The following is a 7,195-nucleotide window of genomic DNA, read 5'->3' as shown; positions in this document are numbered from 1 at the left end:
AACACTCAACCATATTTGCACTTATATTATAATTTTTCTCTTTTTACTATAAGGAACTTTAACAATAAATATTTTTTGTAGCCAGTGCATACCACTGTCACGTAATTTTTGTAACCAGTGTGTGCCATTGTCAGTAACTTCTATATGAAAGAGAATAATGGCCTACAATGGGTCTTAAATGATCTTTAGCTGAAAAGGCATAAGACTGTTTGCTCAGCAGAGAAAGGGAATGTTTTGCTCCAAAGAAAAGATATTATTCCTAGTTGATACTGGGCCACATGACACTGGACCTAGTAACTTCACACTTCTTTTAATATACTGTACTTAACTTAGCTGAACCTGCAAAAAGGTTTGTAGAAGTGTCTGCTTATTTGAAGGATATAAACATTCTGAGGAAGCTGAAATTTAACGTTTAAGAGATATTGCAATACTTAATAATATTATATTAATAAAGGATAAGGTATAAGCCAGAGTTCCTGATAATGAGATCTATTAAACTGTGGAATTGTTTTCCCAAGAGAAATCTCTGTTACCTTTATCTTTTAAAATTTTTTAGTAGCTAGAATTAGCTATGCTATTGGCTGAAATGAAGAATGCAAATACAGCACCACATGGTAAATACATATTCAGCTGTTCATCACCTGCCTGAAAGAATATAAGGAAGACTTACTGACTGGTCAAAGGAAGTATGATCATACACACTCCATCTCTGTGTGAATGCTTTGAAAAGATGCCCTGTATATTTCTTTTTCTGTAACATGGCAGTGAGACAGATTAAGAAGTGGTGAAATACCTGACAAAAGACTGGCTTCCTGTTTCAGTCCTTTCTCATCAGGATTCAGAGTGTTGTGTTATTTGCTTTTATTGTTTAAAAGCCAAGAAAATGAAGACTATGCATACATTAATAAATGCTTAACATTCAGATATTTGAAATTAAAAAACAAAAGAGCAAAACTACTTGATACCACAGTGCAGCTTCAGAGTCATTGTTGTGACTGGAAAAGTGTATTTTGTTTATGGATTCACCCAAAATAAAATGTTTTCATTTGATTTTTATTTTGTATATCACAATGTAGGGTTTTTATTATCAGAACATTTAGAAGCAATCCTGCTTGCCACTGAGGCAAGTGTCTTTAATTCACATAATTTTCCTACCACATTTTCTCACACATACTGTCATTACACTCCTAGCTTTGCTTTCAAAATTTGCATTGGAAATGGGGTTGGTTTAACTCTCATTCTTAACTGCATGGGGTAACCCTGTCAGATGAGAGTAAAATATTTTTGAAAAGAGAGTGTGTATTTTATGCTTTAAAGTCAGGTCTAATATATACTCTCCGAGGAGTAAAAGTTGAAGGAAATTATGTGATTTTACATTCTGACAAAGAATACATTTTACCCTTGATCCATAATATGAACAAATAGAATAGAAGTTATATGAAAACAATAAGTAGCTATTAGTAAAGTCTGTAAGATTTCTCTACCAGAAAATATAGGTAAACCTATATTTTATAAAGAAAAATAAAGTGGATTGATGTTTATAAAAAAGTTGACACATATTACAACAGTAATATTCAGAAAAAAAAAAAAAAGTTCTTCATATATGGGTCTATATCAGCCTTATGTCTCATACACAGAGACCAAGGAACAGTAAATTTATCTATAGTGCACAAAAGGATAATACAGAGAGATGCTTAGATCAGTGTGAAACACTTTACCCACACAAATAGATAACAGCAATAGTCAGAAATATAAGACTCAAGAGGATATCTGCCAGAAAGGCAGTTAGATATATGGAATTAAGAGCAAATATAAATAAATACAACTAGAAACCATCACTGCTTCACAAAACTATCCAATAACAGAAACCAGAGCAGGATATAAATGGCTCTTAATTTCCCAAATATTTTGTGATTCAGGCAGTGTTTTAATAATATTAAAGTTTATAGTTTAAACAATATTCCACATGTGGAGGTTCAAATAGGATTGGTTTATAGAGAAACAGTAACATCTGCATACATATATCTGACAAAAGGATGCCACACAAGTTACTGGATGAAATCTTAAAAGGGTGCGAACCTACCCACAGGTATATGATGCATCCCTTATGACATTGTTATGAGTAAATTAATCTCTGTCATCACAAATTTCTCTGAAAAGAGACTTTTAAAAGGGCATCTTAGGTAACTGTTTTAGTAGCTTAGGAGCTGGAACAAGAATTTTTAATATACTGATTTTGTATGTTGAACTTGGAAGTGTAAAAAATATCCCCCATTGTTAATAGTGAGGATTCCTGAGATATAAGCATGAGCTGGATGGCCTTGAAGACTGGAGAATGGAAAATAGATAAAATGTAATGGCAAAAATAAAGATTGTCAACTCTGGAAATAGTTATTTTTAAAAAAAAATCTACTACTGGATGCTTCTCCAGTAGAGTGGTTAAACAGGACATGGATATTCTAACTGCGAAGATAACTATGAACTGCCAAAAAGATTCAGTCAGAAAAGTAAAAAAAAATCAAATATGAACCAAAGCAGTACTAGACAATAAAATAGACAAAAGAAAACATTGACCATGAAATTAGATTGAGATTAGATTACCTGTTTAATTACTTCACAGCTCATACTCTTTTGTCAGACTCTGACCAGCCACACTAATATCGTTTCTGAAGGTCACATATTCATTTAAACTGTAATCCAAAGGTAGTTCCAATACTAATTTTTGCTAAAGTGTTTTCATAGAACAAAATCTTGTTACTAATTTGTTATTTATTCCATATGTATAAACTCTTTGGCTAGACCAGACAAGGTGTCCAGCAGGTGTAAAAGAAGTGATAAACAAAGTTATTCTTGTGCTTTTATAATTTCAACAGCTGAATTCAATATGCACACATTTCATTATATATTCAGTAAACCTAATTTCATTTTTTGCAAATGCCAATTTACTTACATTACTTATGAATTAAAAATATCATTACAATGACTTTACAAATATTTTATGAGAATTCTTAAAGATTATGGTGACTTTAGTAATATTTTATGCAGGTTCTTGTCAAAGCATCTTATTCTCACAAATATCTTACCCTGCTTTTGCCATCACTGAATATAAAACCATCCTAGTTAGCATCTAAAAGCATTTGCACTCACTGCAGTTCATCTCGCCCAACCTAACAATGGGTTGACATAGCGCTGAGTGATATGGCATAGTTGAGAACGGTCAGTGTTAGGTTAATGGTTGGACTAGATGTTCTACAAGGTCTTTTCCCATCTAGACGATTCTCTGATTCTGTAAAAATTGGTGTGAATTATTCTACTTCCTTGCCATCCTGTGTTTCCACTCCCTCAGACTTCCCAGAAGTCCAGGGCAGGCTAAACGCTATCCAGGATAGTAGAATGAAAGGATCATCTTTCCTTATGTGACTGACTTAGACATGGTAGACCTTCCACAACAAAGATCTCCCGCTAATACATCTCCTTTGTGTCACTGAGGACTCTAACCCACTGATGAATCACCCCCAAATCTTCATCTGCTTTCCCCAACCTGACAGGAGTATAAGGATTCTCCTGTGTTTTCTGTGTTGGTTTAAGCCCTGCCGGGACAGGAGACCACGTTGCCATTGCCCCTCCCCCACCCTCAGCCGGTCAGGCTGGAAGTTAGGCACAAACCCTGGGTTAAAATAAGAAAAAAAAGTAATACAACAGTGTGATGAACAGTCTGAACAACAACAGTGGCAATTATAACAACAATAAACAGCAATAACAGTGAACAAGACAAAAGATATACAGATAAATACTGCAAATGGCCACGGAACAGCTCCCCGCCACCAAGACCACCAAGGAGAAAGTAAAAAAGGTTCCTGCGCCAGACCTGATGTCAGCATGGTATGAATAACTTGGCTGGAGATCCCTTCCCCCTCTCTCTCTGCTGAGGAAACTTAACCCTATCCTAGCTGAACCAGGATATAATCCACCCCTTTATTCTATACTCTGTGTCATGTCCAGCTGCCATTTATCAGTTAACAATCACAAAATAATTTACAAAGGCACAGCATAATTCACGGCATGTTCTCACCCAGAATCAAGTCCCCCTGTGGTACGCATCGGACCTCTCCATTATCCTGCATCACCCACCAGGTGCACCCAGGTCCTTGGGCAAAAGCAATCCTGTGGATGGGTTTGCCTTTACCTTTGCCTGGTGCAGGACTAAACCAGACCATTTTTCCCAATATATTCTTCATGCACACCACAGGGACTTTATCCCCATTCACAGCACGTGGAGGTTTTGACTGAGCCGGGCCAGCTCGACTGCCAGATCCTCTTGTGTTGACTAGCCAGGTGGCCTTTGCTAGATGCATGTCCCAGTCTTTGAAGGTCCCACCTCCCAGTGCTTTCAATGTGGTTTTTAACAGTCCATTGTAGCGCTTGATCTTCCCAGAGGCTGGTGCGTGGTAGGGGATATGGTAGACCCACTCGATGCCGTGTTCTTCTGCCCAGGCATTTATGAGGTTGTTTCGGAAGTGGGTCCCGTTGTCTGACTCAATTCTCTCTGGGGTGCCGTGTCGCCACAGGACTTGGGTTTCAAGGCCCAGGATGGTGTTTCGGGCGGTGGCGTGGGGTGCTGGGTAAGCTTCCAGCCATCCAGTAGTTACTTCCACCATTGTGAGCACGTGGCGGGTCTGTGGCAGTGTGATGTAGTCGATCTGCCAGGCCTCTCCATATCTATATCTCGGCCATCGCTCTCCATTCCGCTGGGGCTTCACCCGCTTGGCATGTTTGATTGTAGCACACGTCTCACATCCGTGGATGATCTCTGCAATGGTGTCAATAGTAAGGTCCACCCCTCGATCTCGAGCCCACCTGTATGTTGCATCTCTACCTTGGTGGCCCGAGGTCTCATGGGCCCACCGAGCTATGAAGAGTTCACCTTTGCGCTGCCAGTCCAAGTCCACCTGAGCCACTCTAATCTTAGCAGCCTGGTCTGCCTGCTGGTTGTGTCAATGTTCATCAGTGGCCCGACTCTTGGGTACATGGGCATCCACATGGCGCACCTTCACAATGAGGTTTTCCACACGGGCTGCAATGTCCTGCCATACTTCAGCAGCCCAGACGGTCTTACGCTTACGTTGCCAGTTGTTCTGCTTCCATTGCTGCAGCCATTTCCACAGGGTATTCGCCACTGCCCATGAGTCAGTGTAGAGGTAGAGCCTCAGCCACTCTTCCTACTCAGCAATATCCAAAGCAAGATGGACAGCTTTCACCTCTGCAAACTGGCTCGATTCACCCTGTCCCTCAGCAGCTTCAGTGACCTGTCGTGTGGGACTCCATACAGCAGCCTTCCACCGTCGATGTTTTCCCACAATGCAACAAGACCCATCAGTGAACAGGGCATATCGCTTCTCCTCATCCGGCAGCTCATTATATGGTGGGGGCTCCTTAGCACGTGTCACCGCCTGTTCTGGTGACATCCCGGAATCTTTGCTCTCTGGCCAGTTTGTAATTAGCTCTAGTATCCCTGGGCGGCTGGGGTTCCCTACTTGAGCCCGTTGTGTTATCAACGCAACCCATTTACTCCACATGGCAACTGTTGCATCATGCGTGGAGGAGGCTTTTCCTTTGAACATCCACCCCAGCACCAGCAGTCGGGGTGCCAGGAGGAGCTGTGTTTCAGTGCCGACCACTTCTGAGGCAGCTCAAACTCCTTCGTATGCTGCCAGTATCTCCTTCTCAGTTGGTGTATAATTAGCTTCAGAGCCTTTGTATCCCCAGCTCCAAAAGCCTAGAGGTCGGCCTCGGGTTTCCCCAGGTGCTCTCTGCCAGAGGCTCCAGGTAGGGCCGTTCTCCTCGGCTGTGGTGTAGAGCATGTTCTTAACCTCCTGCCCTTCCCGGACTGGCCCGAGGGCTACTGCTTGGGCAATCTCCCATTTAATTTGTTCAAAGGATTGTTGTTGCTCAGGGCCCCATTCAAAATCGTTCTTCTTGTGGGTTACATGGTAGAGAGGGCTCACAATCAGGCTGTAGTTCGGGATGTGCATCCTCCAGAACCCCACAGCGCCCAGGAAAGACTGAGTCTCATTCTTAGAGGTTGGTGGGGCCATGGCTGTTATCTTGTTTATCACCTCCACTGGGATGTGGCAATGCCCATCTTGCCATTTTATTCCTAGGAATTGAATTTCCTTTGCAGGCCCCTTAACTTTCTTTTGCTTAATGGCAAAGCCAGCCTTCAGGAGGATCTCAATGATTTTCTTCCCTTTCTCAAAGACTTCCTCGGCTGTGTTCCCCCATACAATGATGTCATCAATATACTGCAGGTGTTCTGGGGCCCCACCTTTCCCCAGTGCAGTATGGACCAGTCCATGGCAAATGTTGGAGCTGTGGTTCCACCCCTGGGGCAATCGATTCCAGGTGTACTGGATGCCTCTCCAAGTGAACGCAAACTGTGGCCTGCACTCTGGCGCTATCGGAACGGAGAAGAACGTGTTAGCAATGTCAATCGTGGCGTACCACTTGGCTGCCTTCGACTCCAGTTCATACTGGAGCTCTAGCATGTCCGGCACTGCAGCACTCATCGCTGGCGTAACTTCATTCAGGCCACGGTAGTCCACAGTTAGCCTCCATTCGCCATTAGGCTTTATCACTGGCCATATAGGACTGTTGAAGGGTGAGTGAGTTTTGCTGATCACCTTCTGGCTTTCTAGTTGGCGGATCAGCTGATGGATGGGGACCAGGGAATCTCGGTTGGTGCGGTACTGCCGCCGGTGCACCGTCCTGGTAGCAATCGGCACTCGCTGCTCCTCAACCTTAAGCCGCCCCACCACTGAGGGATCCTCTGAGAGGCCGGGTAAGGTGGACAACTGTTCAGCCTCCTCCAGGGCAGCTACACCAAAAGCCCACCGGTACCCTTTTGGGTCTTTGAAGTACCCTCTCCTGAGACAGTCTATGCCCAGGATGCACGGGGCATCTGGGCCAGTCACAATGGGGTGCTGATGCCAGTCCCTCCCAGTCAGGCTCACTTCAGCTTCTAATAGGGTCAGCTGTTGGGATCCCCCCGTCACTCCGGAGATGCAAATGGATTCAACCCCACTGTAGCTTGATGGCATCAGGGTGCACTGTGCACCAGTGTCCACCAGAGCCTTATACTCTTGTGGGTCTGACGTGCCAGGCCATCGGATCCACACTGTCCAGTAAATCCGATTAT

General features: G+C 43.0%; 1 protein-coding gene across 1 annotated transcript in view; it reads left to right on the top strand.

Moving 5' to 3' along the window:
- CDH19 (cadherin 19) overlaps positions 1–1,022 on the top strand; it is a 68,500-nt gene extending 67,478 nt beyond the window's left edge. The window contains exon 13 of the mRNA XM_074899291.1: positions 1–1,022. This exon is cut by the window's left edge and continues 2,647 nt beyond it. The gene's annotated coding sequence lies outside the window, so the exon portion shown is untranslated.
- Positions 1,023–7,195: the final 6,173 nt, after the last annotated feature.

Source organism: Athene noctua, chromosome 2 (assembly GCF_965140245.1).
Source record: "Athene noctua chromosome 2, bAthNoc1.hap1.1, whole genome shotgun sequence".
In the NCBI taxonomy this organism is placed as follows: domain Eukaryota; kingdom Metazoa; phylum Chordata; class Aves; order Strigiformes; family Strigidae; genus Athene; species Athene noctua.
This window is presented reverse-complemented; position numbering and strand designations above follow the sequence as displayed.